Here is a 21,221-nt window from a genome sequence, read left to right as displayed (position 1 = left end):
CGAAAGGTCTTCCTAGGGTCAATTCAAACTGAGTGAGGTACTAGAGTTCTGTTCAAGAAGTGTAACAAGGGCTAAGGTCAAGTAAACCACTAATGGAATGAATCGCTTCCTACTATGGTTGCCAAATTGTTATTAAAAATTTATGATTGCGACAAAAGTATCTTCCCTAGACCTTGTGGCTTGGTCTAGAACAACAAAAACAAAAGAATGTAAAGTTCCCCTTAGAGAAATTGGAGAATGGAAAGGTGATTACTTGGGATTTGTCGCAAAATATTCTCTGTTGTTGGCTTGTAAGCTCCAATCATAGCTTTGATTTCTCTAATTAGCACCGACAAATACAATCAACACAAGCCAAAGATCTACAACATCTATGCAACATTATCCAATCACTCTTTTCAATGGATCAACATAGCATTGAAATATATCAATGTAAAAATAACATAACACATATAGGAAAATGGTATATTCTTTCTATTAATATGAAAAGAGAGAGTTTACAACCAAAAATGGAAGTTGATCTTGTAGAGATCTCCTTCGTTATTACAAAGCACACCTTAATGTCACCCTAATGCATGGAAATGATAACTCTCTTAGGTTCAAAGAAGCAACATGAGGGTATGATTAGTTTCCAAAATCCAACCCCAATGTTGTAGATGGTTGTAGATTTATAGGAGAGTGTGGTAGTTTAGGAATTCTTATCCATTTACCAATCTAGGTTTCAGATCAACTCTTGATGGGAGGATGAGCTCAAGGGATAAGAGGTGAAACCTTCAAGGTAGGATCATATAGGATTCAAAGTTCTTATCCAAGGTAAATGGTTGAAACAACTCCTGGAAGCTTCTAGAAGAGGAAGCTTCGAGATTCTTTTTATTTTCCCTGAATTTCTAGAATCAGCGCACCCCTAACAAGGGACAACCTGTTGCTGAGCAGCGTTGGTGCATAACTGAGCAACCTGCTATTGAACGCAAGTCCCTAAAGGGCCAAGGTGTGCTGGGCCTTAAAAGCATTGAAATGAAGTAGTTAGATCCAAAAATTCAGGGATTCGGAAGAGTCATGCTTAGGGCTTTGTGTAGGGATGATGACAATGTTTTGATGGATGTTGATTGATCCAGTTTGTAGGCCTATTGACCAGATGTGAAGAAATGGCCTATAACAAACCCTTGTGATTAGTTAATATTATAAGTATACCATCATATAAAATTATATCATTAACTTATGTCACATTCATTATTTAATATATTTATTTTTTCCACAAGCAAAAAACCATAATTTTTCATTCTTTCAAAACATACAAAAAATACATTTTACATATGCACATATCGTGCACTTCTTTACTGCATCTAGGTTTTAAAACTGGTTCTATATATTTTCGTGCGATGAAAAAACAAGAAAAAATTGGACTACACTAGATACAACCATCAACATCATATAGGAGAGAAAACTGCATAATATTTACCCCTGCCATCCCTTATAACAGTTTGAATATCAACATATATATTTAAACATTAGAAAACCAAGGTAGAAATTGATCTCATTCCTTTGTGGATCTATCTTTTGTCTATATTATTCCTGTGTAAATATGCTCGAACTATAGAGTTTATACATCATGTAATAAAAATAGTATAACAAACAATTAACTATGGCTAGCCTATTCAATGAAAGGTCAATGGTAAAATTCGTATGATGAGTCTCCTTGATGCTCACGAATACGTCAAAGGTCTTGTTCCATGTCTAGTCCATCTTTAGAAAGTCTTTTTGCTATAACATTGTGCTCCTTGTATATATGAGAACATGCAAAATAAGTGATAAAGTCTTTGAACCTCCAAATATCTTCTAATATAGGGAATAAGAGAAGATTCATGCACATTTTAGTTTTGTTCAACCACTTAACTACCAACATAGAATCCCCATATACTTGTAACTGAGAGCATCCTTTTTCCCCGACAAAGACCAACCTTACTATTTGTTCATGGGCCAAACCCTATTTTGGCATGAAAAGAATGTGTGGGGATAGGAAGAGGACATAACCCCCACCGCTTCAGATTACTGAGTCTTTTGATGTCAACATAAAAAAAACCACAATTTTGAGGTGTCAAGGGGATTTTTTCACAATCAATCTAGGTGGATGAATGCCTTTTTCCTATGGAAAATGGTCCAGTATTTCCAGGGTTCCAGTTGCAATTCACCTTGGCACTGATAATTTATCCTGAAAAAATGATTTTATTACAAGCTAGCCATATGCCCCAACACAAAATGATTGGGAGGGCTCTATAAGAATGAGCAGAAGGGTTTGAGGTCTAGTATTTCCATGCTTCCTCCAGGTCTTCCCCTTCCCATCATTGATTGGATATTTTTCGTTGTTTTACATACATCCCAAACATGTTTGGAGAAAAGGCATGGCATAAACAAGTTCTTGATACTTTCTCCGTCTCCTTTGCATAGATCACACCACCCCTACCTTGTTGCATAACATTTTGGGAGAATATCCCATGTGGGTACCTTATTTTCCATTATGCATCACATGGAAATTTTATCTTTTGAAGGGCATTTGGACTTCCAAAGTGCTCTCCACCACCACTTTGGATCTTTAGGCACTATGTTTGCACTTAAAGCAATATATCCAAGCTTGAGGGCATAGAAACCAACTGATGGAACACTCTAGATTAGCTCATCCTCTCATTTAGTAATCATAATATGGTTGTTGGTCAGAGCAGTCAGGTAACTATTCAATATCTCAATATATTGATCCTCAATTCCTAGCTCCTCAAAGTTTTTCCCACCTTGTCTCCAAATTGTGGTATTGTCCATACTAATGAAATGGGAAATCTTAGAACATCCTATGTCTTGTAGGGAGACAATTAGTTGCTGGGGGAGGATGTGGTTGGCACCATTTCCTGGCCACAAATCCACACTTAATCTAGATTTTTCCCCATTCCCCACTTTCCATGCCAGGGCATTCCCAATCAACTCAAAAGAGGCTAGAACCACCCTCCAAATAGAAGATTTATTTTCCCTTGGTTTATCCTCCCTCCTAATCCATTCCTTTAGGGGGATAGGAGTTATACATTTATGTGTAACCACCAATTTCCACAAATTCTATGAGTTAAGGAGTGTTTGACTGCACTTTACCACCAATTATTTCGAAAATAAGAGGATATCTTTGAGGCCCCATCAACCAACAAGTTTGGGGATTGCTAATTTCCTCCATCAAACTCAAGGAAGGATTCCTTTTTCTTGATTTCCTGACCAGGGGAGTTTAAAACAAATCCTTTTGACTCTTTCAAGAATAGATTTTGGAACCCAAGCCAGTGAAATCCAATAAACTGGGATCGCTTCCAAAACAAATCTTAAGGATTTTTTTTGGATAGATTTGTTCCACTATGCTCACATCTCTCAAGAATTTCTCCTATTATTTTCACCTTCCTTGAGTACTTCCTCTATCCTCTTCACCTTTCAAACCTCAGCTGGAACACTTCCTCTCTACAACTTCTCTATAGCAAGGGGTTCTTTGCCACATTTCTCTTCCCTTCTGTTGTTACTTGCAACCAACAACTTTTCTTGAATAGATTAAAATAAAACCATAAGACCAATGTTTTCATGCTAGGTCTTAATCAATGTTGATCTCCACAATCTCTTGCATTCCTTGCTTCAAATTTCTTGGACTATTAATCCCCCAATTTTGGTTCTTGGCTAGAATTTTCTCCAACCCATCCTGCATCAATGCTTCTGTGTTCTGGTTCCTTCTCCAATCTCTATTTTCTCTTTATAGTCTCTTGACCAAATTTCCTCTTAATCTCCTCTTCCCCTTCCTACACTTTTTCTCTTCCTGCACTTTTTGGAAGTTATAATTCCTTATCTTCTTATGTTTCTCTATTGTTCTGCCACTAGCTACCCTCAACTCTTTCTCTTTGTGTACTTATGCTTTCTTCTACAAACAATTTCTTCAAATTATTCTCTGACTGGTTTCAAATATCTGACACACAAACACTTTTATTAGCTTTATCAATCTTAAATTGTGCTATGATACCACTTGACATTTCCTACAATAGTGGTATACGGGATTAAAATGGATCCTTGTCATTTAGCCTGATAGGGTGGAGCCAAAATTTGTGTGTTGTCCCAAACTCCATTTTTCTTCGTGGTATGGTCAATTTCCCATAGGCTGTGCAAACTTTTCAATATGGTTGATTTCTTGCAAGCTCCGTTTTAACCTCCATGCACTATGAACTCCATGTTCTGTTAAGAAATTTACTGCATAACATAAATAATTACTGAGAGGAATAAATATAAAAATAACCAGCAACAACCATAAACACATAGACACAAATGTTTATCTAGGAAAACCCCAAATCCGGGGAAAAGCCCAACCTAATAAGATCTTATTAGCATTGGCCAAAACCTTGGCCAATCTGACCAAGTGAGCCTTCACCGCTCACCTCCACGTCTTGCATTACAATGAAGTCCTTCCAGCCTTTTATAAGCTCCATTACATATAATACCACAGGTAGAATATTATGGGTGCACAATACCATGTGCCCCAAAACCATCACTGTTTAACCTGGTCAACTTTGACTCTATCCTGAGTCAAGTTTACCTAACAATTCCCCCCTTAAACTTGACTTGGGGTTCCTTGACTAACTCCAGCCAAACCTGTTAAGTGAGACAATCCCGCTCACTCTAGCTCTTACCCCCTCCGAGTTTTTACTTGGGGTATTGTTAATCTGACATCCCCCCCTATCAACTAGGTCTAACCCAAACTTTACCGGTGTTCACCGTGTTAGAGCCTAGATTTGCCTCAGGCTGAAAAGGCAAGGTTCTAGGTCCACATCAAACCATGCTCAGCCTCGTAGCTAGCCCTACGAGGACATGAAAGGGCTCTCTCCAGGTCAATCTCAGCAAAATATAATCGATGGGGCTTGAGATGACTAAAATACAAACTAATTTTAGGCTAGGTATGAAGTGCAAAGATTTGATTTTATTTTTTGGGGGTTTTTGTTGGACAAAGGGAAAGGCAAATTTGGGTCCGGGGATGAGTCCAGATTTTCGCAGAGTTCCGGTTGGGGCAAGGTAGGCAGTAGTCTTGATGCTTGAAATTAAATGAATGGATGGATCAGACCGGTGAGGGGCTAAGGAGGGCAAGAAAGTCTCAAGAGTCCTCCTCAAACAGATGAAAACATGTAAAATTAAACAAAATTTCAAGGTAGAGCACAACAGTCCAATGAATTCTACCTCAATCACTCATTTGTTTAATTTCAGAAGAAAAGAGAAGGGAAAATGATACACATAAACAACAGTAAACTTATAATTACTTAGAGAAAAACACCATCAAAACACAGAGCCACATGGATCCCAACAAGTGCTGCAAAACCCTGGTCTTTCCTTTGCCAAAATTGCAGAAATGAAATGTACAATGGAGTGCCCAGCAAGCCCAAGTATCCAACCATGAAAATGACTGAAAAATTACATAATATAGACAGGCCTAACTCCTTCCCATGCCTCTAGGGGTCGAGCTCATCATTCTAGGAGCTGTTTCAACCATATCTAAACAAGGAATTGAAAAATAGGCAATGAAACAACTTACCTCTATATGTTAGGAAACTGATTCATTCACTCACATTTCACCTTTTGGTGAATGAATATTCTAGAACAATTAAAAATGTGCCAATATTACATCATGGTCATCAAATTACATCATGAAAGGTCAATAGTTGCATCAAAAAGCAAAACTAGTCAAAACTGGGCAAATTTCTGAGCTGAAGAGTGAAAATGAGGCCAAATTTCTCTATGCGCCACGCCCAAATTCTCTATGCGTTGTGCCAATTTGGAGCAGATTTTTAGGCACTTCCCGAAGTCCAAATTGGGCCCAATATAGCTTGTTGGAAGCCCCGCCTGTCTAATTTCCAACCCAAGTGGAATGTCTGGATTTGGTGTCCATTTTCCCCTCCAAAAATCCAATCTCCCAAGACTGCTTCCTGTGTGTCAAAATAAGGGTAGTGAGGTCATTGTTTGAGTGTTTTTTGACCTTTTGAGGGCTCAAAACCTGCCCAAATTTCTTGGCCATGAACAAGAAACCATAATTTTTCATGAAAAATCCAGAAATGAATTTTTTTTGTGATTTGGAGCCCTCTAGCAAAAGCGAGCGCCACGTGGCACAGCGCATAGGGAGGAAAACCCTGTGTTAAAAATTTCTGTGCATAGCTCCCTTTTGCAGACCAGTTTTGAGGACCTTCCTATGGTCCAAATTGGGCGCAGGATAGCTTTTTGGAAATATTATTGAGTCTAATTTCCAAACCAACTTGAATTTTTCAATTTGGAGTTCATTTGCCTTGTCAAAAGTCAAATCTCCCAAGACTGGTCAAAATGTGCCAAATGAGGCTGCCTCAGGGCAGAGTGCTGTTGCAGTCAACTTTTGAAGATCTTCCTCAACTCCAAATTGAGATCATGCTAGCTCATTGGAAATATATTTGTGTCTACTTATCATTTGACTCAACAAGAAAGTCATTTGGCCAACCAAGCTAGGAGAAAACTTGATTTTCCCAAGGTCACTTCAGAGGTGCATCAATTCTCCCGAGGCAACTGTATTTTTGACATTTATCTAAAACCATGACACCTGCATAAAAAGTGAAGGAGGTTTTTCTTCCTTGGCCTATTTTGGACAAAAAAATCTCTCAGTTTTCCCGAATTCATCTTTTTTTCTCATAAACATTATTTGAGTAAACCTACCCCGATGTGTGGAACAGGGGATTTGTTGAAATGAAGCGAAATGAAGGGGATAGGGGGCTTCTAAATTCTTTAGGAAATTTTGAAAAGTAGGGAGGGATGTTAGGACACAGGGGAAAGTTGAATTTCAAAGATTGAGTGAGGGGAAGGGGTCCAAAATGGCAAAACACAGGCCTATTCTAGAAAATTGTCAAGTTGTAGCAAGAAACTGGGTTTGTGCAAAAATGAGGAATTTGGGGGATCTCAGTGATGGAAAATGTTTAATAAGGTACATTAAGGATAGGGGAAGGTTTATGAACATCCGGATACAATTTTTTCTAATGATTTGATCATCCAAGAGAAATTTTCTTCAAACCCTAGGATAGGGAAATGAACCTTACCTAGGAACAACTGAAGCATGAAAAAGGTGTAAAATGACCCAGTGAAACTTGGCATGGTGATGAAAACCCTCTGAATGATGGTACACTCTGCCGAATGGTGACATGAAGCTCTTGGGACAACCATTAGGGTTTGGGAATTTTAAGTATGAGACTAGGGTTTGGTGCATTTGGGATTTTGGGAAAGGGAACTTGGGATTAGGGGTATGTGAATTTAGGGAATAAGGAGAACAAGGAAAATATGCAATAAGGGAGTGATGAGCAAAACAGCCAAATACAAAACCCTAGTAGCAATCTCCTTTGCAAATTTTGAAGAGATAGTGTTTGCTTTCCTTAACACACTTCACCATTCATCAAACACCATCAACAACCATCAATCTTGGATGAAAAACCATGAGAGCAGTTCAACCTACTTGTATCGATGGCAAGGCATACGTTTTGGGTGATTTTGGAGCGAATTTGGCAATTTTCGGGCTTCCTGGCTGTATGCACCGCGCACTCAGCCCAATGCGCTGTGCCTCACCAATGCGCCGCGCCCGTGTTAAATTGCACTACAGACTAAGGCCCAGTGCGCCACGCCTGATGGGTGCACCGCGCCTCCTGCCCAGTGCGCCGCGCCGAGCAACCTAGTGCGATTTTCACCCACACTTCACACTTACTCACCAAATTTTCTCTTTTGCATGTAAATGAACTATTGAAGCACAAGAATATCTCCTATGGCATGGACTTTGATTCTTCATTTGGCAAACCCACTTTTGTAATGTTGCAGACTTTGGCACTTTCACATAACTCTATTTTTGCTTCCACTTTGATTTTTTGGCTGAATGATGAAACTCTGTCTATTTTTGCAGGGATGATTGGCATGTAATTTCGGCAAAGGATGACCAGGGCTGTGCCTGAAGCACCTCATGACTGAAAAACTTTAAAAATTACATATTTATTACAAACCATAAATTTGATGATTTCTTCTTCAAAACAGAGTTTTGAAGAGGAATCATCCTTGAGCATTATTGATGATGAAAATCTTGAAATGAAAACTTATTGAACCTCCCTCTGGCCTGCTGGCATTATTGGGCACTTTGAGGACTAAATCAACTAAATCCTAGACCTAAAAAGACCTAAAAATCTTATAATAACTCTTTGCTGACAAGAGGCCAAAACAGGACTATGAATGATTTCAAAATTGATTTTATGGACAGACCTGAGCTAGCAGGTACAAGGCATGAGGGGTAGTGAGTGACAAGGCCCTTCCATCAGATTATGGCATGCCCCTAATGGAATGCAAATGAATGAAATGAATGAGACACCTAAAAATGAAATGCAGTGAGAGAAATGATCTCTGATGGAGGGATGACCAGACCGACTCTAACATTGGCTCCAATGGGGATGGTAGCTCCTAGGAGGTGCCAAGAACTGCAGATCTTTGGGAGAGCAAACAGTGCCTTCATCCATTGGGCAATGGAGTAAAAAATCAAGCTAAAATGCATGACTGAAAACCGACACAAACTAACTTAACAACAAGACTGAAAAGTGACTCACAAATGACTCATGACTAACTTAACTAAAACAAGAACTTACAAAGTTTATTGAAAGGCAGCAGTCCATCAAGATTTCAAATCATGATGACAACCACCTGCATACTAATGAAATATGTACAATCATGTGTAATGAGCTTTCCAATGTAACCAATCCAGCAGATGGCTACATACCAAATTTCTGCTCTCACTTTTCTCAAGCAGGCGGAACGATGAACCTGTAGGCAACTCAAAATAACCACTGAAACCAAAGCTTATGATAATGAACCAGGCAATATTTATCTTTTCTAATGCTTGCGGAAAAATGCCGAAGGGATCTTGAAAATCCTGAAGCACTGGCTTATCTTGAGATCCAGCAGCAAAAATACAAGTACTTCCTCCATTTTGATCTGAAAGAATAATTGATTTCCGAGGGATAGGAATGCACAAAGAGGTATGTGCTTCTGCCATCTAAGTGTTAGCTGTAGGTTCCTTGACCATGAGAAATCCTGGCATATTGTCTCTCTCAAGCTCATATTCCTTATCATCTTTGTGAAAGAAAATATTATCTGTTTGTTGATCTACAAACCTGATTACAAGACCGTCATCATTTTCAAAAGAGGAAGAAGTTTCACCAACACTTTCTTGACCATGTGTGCACTGCAAATCTGCTTTAGCTTGGGCTATAACATGACCTTTCAAGAGTTGATCTATCTCATCTTCAGACAAAGGAGATAATGCTTTTTGTTTTCTTTTGCTCAAACAATAATTGTCTTCATATGACATGGCAATCAAATTATCATTTATCACTGAATTATTGAAAGAAGATTTATCACTTACTCGAACAAAGATCTCATTCTGTTTTTCATGAACTGACTGGATTACCTCCTCATGAAGGCTGTGTTCTAATGAACTGAGAACGATCTCAATAGCAGAGCTCTCCTTCATGGGATTCAACACAAGGTATTCTTGATCGTCACTATCTGAATCTAGATCTGAAATAGCTGACTTGACTTTATCACCTTCTGAAATTGAAACTTGACTTTCCTGCATATCGTCTTCTTCTATGGACAGATCTGAAACAAAACCTTCTCTTTCATCATTTTCCATTGTACCAAGATCTTGATCCTGCTGCAAAGTTTCCTGAGCATCTTGATGGGAATCCTCTAGGTTCTCTTCATGTTGCTGAAATGGATTCTCGTACAGAGCCTCCATGATTTCTCCATCCATCAATTCATTATCCCCATAAAAATTCTCAAGATTTTCAATAAAACTATGAACATGGCTACAACAGTTCTGAACTAAAATCAAGGATGGATAAGATTCTTTATACTTTTCAAAGAACATGGTATGAAAATCCTTTAAACAATAAATAGAGTAGATGGCAAACTTTCATACCAAGATCGGGCTTCATCTTCTACAGTAGCCATAAACATATTCATCAAACAGTCTTAAGGAAAGTCGATATTTAATTTATGCACATGAATGTGAAATTTCACCAGATGAAGAGCAGCGTCATTACCTTCCACATTTCTGAACATAGGCAAATTCTGAAGCCAATCCACCTTAGAAATTTTGTTCGGAAAACCTGGAATGTGATCTCGGCTCATGGGAGCGTATCTTCTTGCAACTCATTCCAAAGCTACTGATCTTCCTGCAGTGGAGTCACCATGAAGCATCGATTTCTGGATTTTTCAGTGAATGGAGTCGCACGGTGAATGATTTCAGCCTTCTTATGTCTGATCGTTGTCCACCATCAACCATCAGATCTGAACTTGGTACATGTACTGGGGCAAGACAATCTACAAGTCAAGTGTCACATTCACAAGTTAGACCGGAGATTGACTGAAGCAGCGTTTATCTACTTCTCTAATGCATAGAAAAAGCGTTTCGAAGGCTACCTGGCGTGACTTCAGGCTCTGTCTGTAGCTTATAAATAAAATGACATCAACAAGAAAACCATTTTCTTCCCCAGTATGGTCGCCACTATGTTAGAGCCTAGATTTGCCTCAGGCTGAAAAGGCAAGGTTCTAGGTCCACATCAAACCATGCTCAGCCTCGTAGCTAGCCCTACGAGGACAGGAGAGGGCTCTCTCCGAGTCAATCTCAGCAAAAGATAATCGATGGGGCTTGAGATGACTGAAATACAAACTAATTTTAGGCTAGGTATGAAGTGCAAAGATTTGATTTGATTTTTTGGGGGTTTTTGTTGGAAAAATGGAAAGGAAAATTTGGGTCTGGGGATGAGGCCAGATTTTCACAGAGTTCCAGTTGGGGCAAGGTAGGCAGTAGTTTTGATGCTTGAAATTAAATGAATGGATGTATCAGATTGGTGAGGGGCTAAGGAGGGCAAGAAAGTCTCAAGAGTCCTCCTCAAACAGATGAAAACATGTAAAATTAAACAAAATTTCAAGTCAGAGCACAACAGTCCAATGAATTCTACCTCAATCACTCATTTGTTTAATTTCAGAAGAAAAGAGAAGGGAAAATGATACACATAAACATCAGTAAACTTATAATTACTTAGAGAAAAACACCATCAAAACACAGAGCCACATGGATCCCAACAAGTGCTGCAAAACCCTGGTCTTTCCTTTGCCAAAATTGCAGAAATGAAATGTACAATGGAGTGCCCGGCAATCCCAAGTATTCAACCATGAAAATGACTGAAAAATTACATAATATAGACAAGCCTAACTCCTTCCCATGCCTCTAGGGGTCTAGCTCATTATTCTAGGAGCTGCTTCAACCATATCTAAACAAGGAATTGAAAAATAGGCAATGAAACAACTTGCCTCTATATGTTAGGAAACTGATTCATTCACTCACATTTCACCTTTTGGTGAATGAATCTTCTAGAACAAGTAAAAATGTGCCAATATTACATCATGGTCATCAAATTACATCCTGAAAGGTCAAGAGTTACATCAAAAAGTAAAACTAGTCAAAACTGGGCGAATTTCTGAGCTGAAGAGTGAAAATGAGGCCAAATTTCTCTATGCGCCGCGCCCAAATTCTCTATGCGTCACGCCACTTTGGAGCTGATTTTGAGGCACTTCCCGAAGTCTAAATTGGGCCCAAGATAGCTTGCTGGAAAGAACTGCCTGTCTACTTTCTAACCCAAGTTGAATTTATGGATTTGGTGTCCATTTTCCCCTCCAAAAATCCAATCTCCCAAGACTGCTTCCTGTGTGTCAAAATAAGGGCAGTGAGGTCATTTTTTGAGTGTTTTTTGACCTTTTGAGGGCTCAAAACCTGCTCAAATTTCTTGGCCATGAACAAGAAACCATAATTTTTCATGAAAAATCTAGAAATGCAAATTTTTTGTGATTTGGAGCCCTCTAGCAAAAGCGAGCGCCACGTGGCGCGGCGCATAGGGAGGAAAACCCTGTGTTAAAAATTTCTGTGCGTAGTGCCTTTTTGTAGACCAGTTTTGAGGACCTTCCTGTGGTCAAAATTGGGCGCAGGATAGCTCATTGGAAATATTATTGAGTCTACTTTCCAAAACAACTTGAATTTTTCAATTTGAAGTTCATTTTCCCTGTCAAAAGTCAAATCTCCCAAGTCTGGTCAAAATGTGCTAAATGAGGCTGCCTCAGGGCAGAGTGTTGTTGCAGTCAACTTTTGAAGATCTTCCTCAACTCCAAATTGAGCTCATGATAGCTAACTGGAAATATATTTGTGTCTAATTATCATTTGAATCAACAAGAAAGTCATTTGGCCAACCAAGCTAGGAGAACACTTGATTTTCCCAAGGTCACTTCAGAGGGGCATCAATTCTCCCGAGGCAACTGTATTTTTGACATTTCTCTAAAACCATGACACCTGTATAAAAAGTGAAGGAGGTTTCTCTTCCTTGGCCTATTGTGGACAAAAACCTCTCTCAGTTTTCCAAAATTCATCTTTTCTTACTCAGAAACATCATTTGAGTAAACCTACCCCGATGTGTGGAACAGGGGATTTGTTGAAATGAAGAGAAATGAAGGGGATAGGGGGCTTCTAAATTCTTGAGGAAATTTTGAGAAGTAGGGAGCGATGTTAGGACACAGGGGAAAGTGGAATTTCAAAGATTGAGTGAGGGGAAGGGGTCCAAAAGGGAAAAACACAGGCCTATTCTAGAAAATTGTCAAGTTGTAGCAAGAAACTAGGGTTTGTGCAAAAATGAGGAATTTGGGGGATCTCAGTGATGGAAAATGTTTAATAAGGTACATTAAGGATAGGGGAAGGTTTATGAACATCCGGATACAATTTTTGCTAATGATTTGATCATCCAAGAGAAATTGCCTTCAAACCCCTAGGAGAGGGAAATGAACCTTACCTAGGCACAACTGAAGCATGAACAAGGTGTAAAATGACCCAATGAAACTTGGCATGGTGATGAAAACCCTCGGAATGATGGTACACTCTGCCAAATGGTGACATGAAGCTCTTGGGATAGCCATTAGGGTTTGGGAATTTTAAGTATGAGACTAGGGTTTGGTGCATTTGGGATTTTGGGAAAGGGAACTTGGGATTAGGGGTATGTGAATTTAGGGAATAAGGAGAACAAGGAAAATATGCAATAAGGGAGTGATGAGCAAAACAGCCAAATACAAAACCCTAGTAGCAATCTCCTTTGCAAATTTTGAAGAGATACTTTTTGCTTTCCTTAACACACTTCACCATTCATCAAACACCATCAACAACCATCAATTTTGGATGAAAAACCATGAGAGCAGTTCAACCTACTTGTATCGATGGCAAGGCATACATTTTGGGTGATTTTGGAGCGAATTTGGCAATTTTCGGGCTTCCTGGTTGTATGCGCCGTGCACTCAGCCCAATGCGTCGCGCCTCACCAATGCGTCGCACCTGTGTTAAATTTCACTGCAAACTAAGGCCCAGTGCGCTGCGCCTGATGGGTGCGCCGCGCCTCCTGCCTAGTGCGCCACGCCGAACAACCTAGTGCAATTTTCACCCACACTTCACACTTACTCACCAAATTTTCTCTTTTGCATGTAAATTAACGATTGAAGCACAAGAATATCTCCTATGGCATGAACTTTGATTCTTCATTTGGCAAACCCACTTTTGTAATGTTGCAGACATTGGCACTTTCACATAACTCTATTTTTGCTTCCACTTTGATTTTTTGGCTGAATGATGAAACTCTGTCTATTTTTGCAGGGATGATTGGCATGTAATTTTGGCAAAGGATGACCAGGGCTGCGCCTAAAGCACCTCATGACTGAAAAACTTTAAAAGTTACATATTTATTACAAACCATAAATTTGATGATTTCTTCTTCAAAACAGAGTTTTGAAGAGCAATCCTTGAGCATTATTGATGATGAAAATCTTGAAATGAAAACTTATTGAACCTCCCTTTGGCCTGCTGGCATTATTGGGCACTTTGAGGACTAAATCAACTAAATCCTATACCTAAAAAGACCTAAAAATCTTATAATAACTCTTTGCTGACAAGAGGCCAAAACAGGACTATGAATGATTTCAAAATTGATTTTATGGATAGACTTGAGCCAGTAGGTACAAGGCATGAGGGGTAATGAGTGACAAGGCCCTTCCATCAGATTATGGCATGCTCCAATGCAAATGAATGAAATTAATGAGACACCTAAAAATGAAATGCAGTGAGAGAAATGATCTCTGACGGAGGGATGACCAGACTGACTCTAACACACTGAGGGGTACACATGCCTTACCAGGTCTTACAGTAGTATGCCCATTTACGTGCAATAATTTTGACTTCATTAATTTTATTTATTTATTTATTTTTTATTGCTACTGAAATTCTGATCCATCCTCTCTCAATTTGACGTGCTCAAAAACTTCTATCAAACCGCTCCAACTGTGAGCCCTCGTAGATTCTAGCATCGGTAAATATTGCAAATGCACTGCGATCCCTGGTCGACACTATCTTCTGCACATTCTCCTTGAGGTTCTTTTTCGTAAGATTGTTCCACCATTATTTTCAGACCCAGATCTGTAAAAGAAATGCTGCATTTATCTCATCAAGCACTATAAACCCCTGGCATCAAAGAATCCCTTTGAAGCCAATATCTGGCTCTGATACCAGTTGTTACGAAATTTACTACATAACATAAATAATTACCGAGAGGAATAAATATAAAAATAACCAGCAACAACCATAAACACATAAACACAAATGTTTATCTAGGAAAACCCCAAATCCGGGGAAAAACCCAACCTAATAAGATCTTATTAGCATTGGCCAAAACCTTGGCCAATCCGACCAAGAGAGCCTTCACCGCTCACCTCCACGTCTTGCATTACAATGAAGTCCTTCCAGCCTTTTATAAGATCCATTACATATAATACCATGGGCATAATACTATGGGTGCACAATACCATGTGCCCCAAAACCATCACTGTTTAGCCTGGTCAACTTTGACTCTATCCTGAGTCATGTTTACCTAACATGTTCAACTCTTCATGCTGTGAACTCCAACATTCAACTCTACGTGCAGTGGTTGGGACCCTCCACCCCCCCTCCCGTGGACATGAACTAGAATTTCTTTCTTGTGGTTGGGACCCCAGAGTGATCGTGGCCGTAAAAACCCAAAATTATGATGGGATTTTCATTCCAAACAAATCCCAACACCCCAACTCAAATTTTTTCGGACTTCCTATGCGGCTGGCTCCAAATTATTGAGTAGGAACTACAAACCCCAAATTTCATTAGACTTGAAACCAAGTTATGAAATTGAGGCTCCTTCCACTTCAGGTTCCACGCATGGATATGTGAACAATGGTGGTGAGGTGAGTCCTAATCCAACCAATGATTAAAAGCCAACCAACACTGGGGGGTTTATGATGGAAACCTAAATTTCACTTACTCTGCATTGTTTAAACAATACCCCAACCTAAATCCAAACTCTCATTTGGTTGAACTCGTAGTTTTTTTCGAAGTGAAAAACTCCATGGTTTGCTTGTATCTTCAGCTGACCGAGCTCCACTCCATTATTTGGACCAATTTCTCTGATCCTTTGACCGAGGTTTGGTTTATGGTCCTACATGAATACTACGCCTGATTTGTTAATGGTCATTATACAATCTAGTAGAGATGCAATAACACATACATAGGCTGATTACATAGAATGATTACTCAATTTCTAGCAAGGAACTGAATTACATAAAGAACTCATGGAAATATTCAATGTATTCTATAATTCTGAGCAACATATCTTGCATAGGTAAGAATTTATTTCACAGGAAATCATAACACATGCAGAGAGATAGGAACTCAAACAAATTTAATTCTATTACTTGGTATTATAATTTCACAGAAGACTACACAATTAGCATTTAGGATTCTCTAGTTTCTCCTTGAGCTGTCCTCGCTAAGCTAATTGAGCTCTCCTTTCAACCTAATTTAACTGTATTACTAAGTTGATTGAGCTCTACTCCTAAGCTTCCTAGCTACTCTATCTCCACACACACATATAGTCTCCTCTTGGCTAAGAAATATTCATAGATGGGACATCTATCCCAACAGCTTAAGACCTCAGCCTAGAATTTTTATACTTATTATGTGCCACATGGCTAAAATGCTAGGTCAAAAAAAACTTCCTAACAACCTAAATTTTCTCTTGAATCTAGACACTTATACTTACATCAAAATCTCTTATTTATAGAATTTATACAAATTTTATTAGAGGGAATATTTCCCCGTGGAATATTGTCATGACCTCCTTAGGTCAAGGCAAAATGGTTTCCTAGGGGTTTGATGCTCCTACATAAAATTCACTTTAGCATGTATCGTATTTTGTTTGGAAATAATTATCTCTCTTTGTGTTCTCATATTCTAATAGTGGCCTTGGTTTTGAATAATGTTCGATTCCTATTAAACCATATTATTGAGTGATCAATATGTATTTCTACAATCTAGAAGCACAATCTTGTGGAAAATGTTATGATATAAAGGATGGACTATATTATCTAAAGGGTTACTTGAACCTTTTGTTTAACATAACACTACTAAATGAAAGAATAAATACATTAAAACCCCACTACTATAAAGGAATAATGAATAAGTATCCCCACTATTGTAATTCAACCCGATCTACTAGAATTTCAGTACCTTGAACAATGAACAGGTTGTAGGTTCGATCCTAAGAGGTCAAGGAAGAAGAGATCCGCTTATCCAGTCGGTTGTCTAACGATTCTGCTCATTCCTCGACAAATTGTTGCTAGGATTTTTCATTAACATGGTTCTGTGGATGGGGAACTACTGCGTCGGTGCAGTAAGAGGCCATTACAGTTCTCTAGTCGAGCGATGTCAAATTGGGTGTTATACGAGTTTTTTGTTGATGAGAAGGCGATCAGTGTTAGCAACGTGGTCAATAGTGAGAGAAGGGAGCTTTTATGCAACAAAAGTATCGAGCAACGAGCAGGGGGAAACCTGTAGCCTAAGCAGGGAGCAACGATAACTTGAACAACTGGGAGTAGTGCGAAGTAATATTGGCATTTTATAGACCTACATCTTTCTCGGAACAGGTTGGACGACAAATGCATTCAAACATGACAATGGGACAAGAAATTTCAGAACATGTGGAGACAAATAATTTAGGACAAGTGAAAATTGCCTCATCCGCCAAAGCTGGGAAGTGGGTTTGGGTCAATGTCAAACAATATCAGGGCATTTTAAAATGAAGAGTAGCCCGTCGAAAATGGGAGCAGACAAGGAATAAACAGTCTCAAAAGGAAAGTACCCGAGCCCTTTGCAATAAACACTCAAACAAGTCCACTCTACAAGCATGTGGAAACAAGAAGTCTAGAGGAAAATTCATTGATGATTCTGCCTTATATAGTCCCACATCCACACGTTTCACCTAGTCATCTGATCTTTATGTGAAAGAATTGTCAAATGCAAAACAAAGGTTGGAGGTATTAGAAGCTAAAGAGTAGGAAAGAGATCATAAAATTCATATAATAACAGCTGAGAAAAAGGATTTAGTAGAAAACAATAAAGTTTTGAAAGAACAAGTGGCATTGCTACAAGAAGCTCTCCTAATAGGGAAGACAGAATGGCAATGCATGAAGGTGGATGTGCAAAACATAAAGAAATCTGTAGTGGAAAGTACAGAGGTGGTGAATGCAAAATCATCCCAGGCTAAAGGGAAAATGATTGCCTAAATAGACAACCAAAGAAAGAGAGGAAAGGAAAGGTGATTCCACCAAAGTTTCCAAAACCTGGGCTCAAGTTATTAGCAATTCTACTAATAAGGAAGGAGAAACAAACATTCAAGTTGACAACATGAAAGATAGAGAAGGCAAGGAAAGAGAAAATAGAGCAACAAACATAATTATTAAAGGGGTGAAAGACTATGTGAAAAATGAATGTACTCTTGACCTTACAAGAGACTTCTTGAAAGACAAGTTTCTATGGAAAGGACAAATATGCCAAGCATGGAGGGTGGGTAAGTTTAATGGTGAGAGGATCAGGCCCATAAAAGTCATCATGCCTAGCTTTTGTGATAAATATATCATTCTAAGAAAGAAGCATCTCTGGAGGGGTTCTCGCTTTTTCCTAGAAGAAGATTTAACTATAAGACAACAGGAGGAAAGGAGGGATTAAATGTTAAAGGTCAGGGCAGCAAGAGAGCATGGATTTATAAAGGAAAAGTTATGATAACGTGATTTGGGCCTCATTCCAAAATAGAGCAACAAGATGGTAATAAAGAAGAGGTAACAAACTCTTCAACATGAAATCAGGAAGCAAGGTCAGTATGGGAAATCAGGGACAAAGACTCGAATGTGAGTCTTGCATGTAAAAATAAATAACAATCAAGTCATACCCAGGTTTCCTTAAGATTAGTTTGTTGGAACTGCAGAGGTTACCCATGGAGACGTGAACCTGGGTTAGGGCCTATTGCGGAAGAGAGAGACATAATTTTCCTCATAGAAACACATGATCATGAAGGGTGAAAGACACCTCTGGTTGAAGGATACTAGAAGATGGTAGTGTGGAAAAAGGTAGCAGGGAATGGCAAAGGGTACAGGAGTATCATGGTTTTAGTGAGGGAGAAAGAAGGTCATCTCATTCAGTTAGAAAAAGAAGACTCAAATATGCAATTTATTTGGTTTAAAATATCAGAAAATGGAAACCACATCAGAATTGCAGCATGCTATTTTGCGCGGCAAGTTTAAAAAATCTACAAAGGTAGAGGGCTTGACCACAAAGATCCATTTGCAGCCTTAAAAGTGGATATTGCAACATATTCTCAGCTAGGTGAAGTCCTTATAGTGGGTGATTTCAATGCTAGGACTGCAGTAAGCAAGCTAGCAAGCTAGAATTCTTTTTTGTAAATAAGATTGCAACCCTATTTGGCTTACAGAAGAGAGTAATCATTAGTGGGAAAAAATTTTAGAGGACAAAGGCTGTAGTCTCTTTGGTGAAAAATTGCTTACTCTATGTGGGGCCCTTGATTTAGTCATTTTTAATGGCTTGACTAGATGGGAAAAGTCCGGTAATTTCACTTGCAATACTTACAATGGAGCAAGTGTAGTAGATTATGTAATTTTCTCGCATGATTTGCGTGAGAAAATGGAGGAAGTTTTGATTGGAGATCAGCTGTGCGACTTAAAATCAGATCACAAGCCAGTTTATTTAAGTTTCTTTTGGATTGAAAAGAAACAATTAGAGTAAAAAATTCAGCATGTCCAACAAAATCTCCCACAGGGCAAAATTATTTTGACTCCAAAAAATTGTAATACCTTCAAAATGACGCTAGAGAGGCTCTTTGACAAGGAGAAAATCACAATTCACAACCTTCATAGTCATGAATTAACACATTTAATTCAATGCGCACTTGTAGAGTGCAAAAGAGAAAAAATTAAGAAGTCTGAAACAAATTGCTTTCTGGTTAATGCTTGATTTGATGAGGAATGAAAAAAGGCAAGGAGAATGTGGAAAGAGTCAAACAAGGATAACATAAAGCTCAAAGCTTACAAGAAGTTATTAAGCAAGAAAAATGTTGATTTCATGGTTTCAAGGAGGGAAGAACTAATCCACCTTGGGAAAATTAATCCCAAATTATTTTCGAAGGAGCTCCAACCGAGAAAGATACAATATGGAAATAGTATTAAATCTTCTAAATGATTTGACTATGCAAAACAACTCTATGAGCAGGATCCCAAGGTTGACCCTCCCCCCTTGGTCCACACTAATACTGGACTCTTCACAGTGAAAGAGGTAAGAGATGATATCAAGAAGTTGGGTGTTGGAAAACAAAAAGACTTAGCTAAACTCCAAGCAGAATATCTAAAGTGGGGCTCAAATATCCTTGCACCTCACATTACAAAAGTTTTCAACAACATCATACAACAGGGGCTCCCCACAGATTGGACAACTAGTACGGCAATACCTCTTTTCAAGAGAGGTGACGTCAATAACCCCTCCAATTATAGGACCAAAACTACAATAATAATTTGATGAGGACCAAACAACCAACTCGGGATAGCCAACGTTGACACCAAAATTTCACTAGATTGTCCACCTTAGTTACCAACCATGCTCGATCCTCTTTTCCATATTTGTTAGGATTCAATTGGAAACCCATATATTTTAATCCCTGCTCCAAAGGTTTTAATACATAAGAGAGAAAACGTGACATAAGATGAAGCTCTTCAACACAAAGATTAATATGTGAAATAGTGGATTTTTGAAAGTTATTTGGCATTCTAGTGTCACACCAAAATAAATAAAGTAGATTGACCAACAATGATATATCCCTGACTTCACTAGAACTGAAAATTAAAATTTCATCTACAAATAACATATGAGTAATAGCCAAATTCTAAGCAACATGAACACCATGAAAATCCCCTCATTGTTTTGCATCCAAGAGAAGCTGACTTTGTCCCTCCACCGCCAATAAAAAGAGTAGAGGAGATAGGGGACAACCTTGATGAAGACCCCTTTGAGAATTGAAAAAAGGGGAGGCAACACCATTTATTAAGATAGTGAAAGATAGAAATTGAATGCATGGAATTACCTAGTTTATGAATTCAATATCAAAACCTAGATGTGTGAGGAGAAACCTGATGTAGATCCAATTTACCTGATCAAATGCCTTTGATAAACCAATTTTATAGCTTCCCCCTTCATTAGGGGATTTTTGAGGTCTAAAGTGGACCTCCTAAAAAAAATGTACAACCAAAATAAACCTTGTAAGAACAAATGGGATTCAAGATGATGCTGTCAACCATGGGGGATGATTCACCATTTTTGGAGTAAAAAAGTACAAAGATTAAAAAATAATAAAATAATAAAACTACTTTTTCAACTCTTATTTTCAACTTATCTCCCCAAGTTTTTACTCAAATTTCAAGCGAGAGTACTCATTGGATGCAAAATTTAATTCCTCATCCAAGGAGTACCCATGGTACAAACTTTCTATGGACCCTACTACACGAAAGATAAGCAATACATGAAAAAATGTGATTGCAATCACGTTTTTCATCTATTTCTCATTTTTCGTGTAGCACGGTGCATTGAAAGTATGCAACATGGGTAATCCTTGGATGAGGAATCGAATTCTACATCCAACGAGTGTTTGTTCTCGAAATTTGAGTAAACCCATACAGAG

Source organism: Pinus tabuliformis, chromosome 6 (assembly GCF_031772625.1).
Source record: "Pinus tabuliformis cultivar Carrire ecotype Pingquan chromosome 6, CPIR1, whole genome shotgun sequence".
Lineage (NCBI taxonomy): Eukaryota > Viridiplantae > Streptophyta > Pinopsida > Pinales > Pinaceae > Pinus > Pinus tabuliformis.
Note: the sequence above shows the minus strand (reverse complement) of the source record.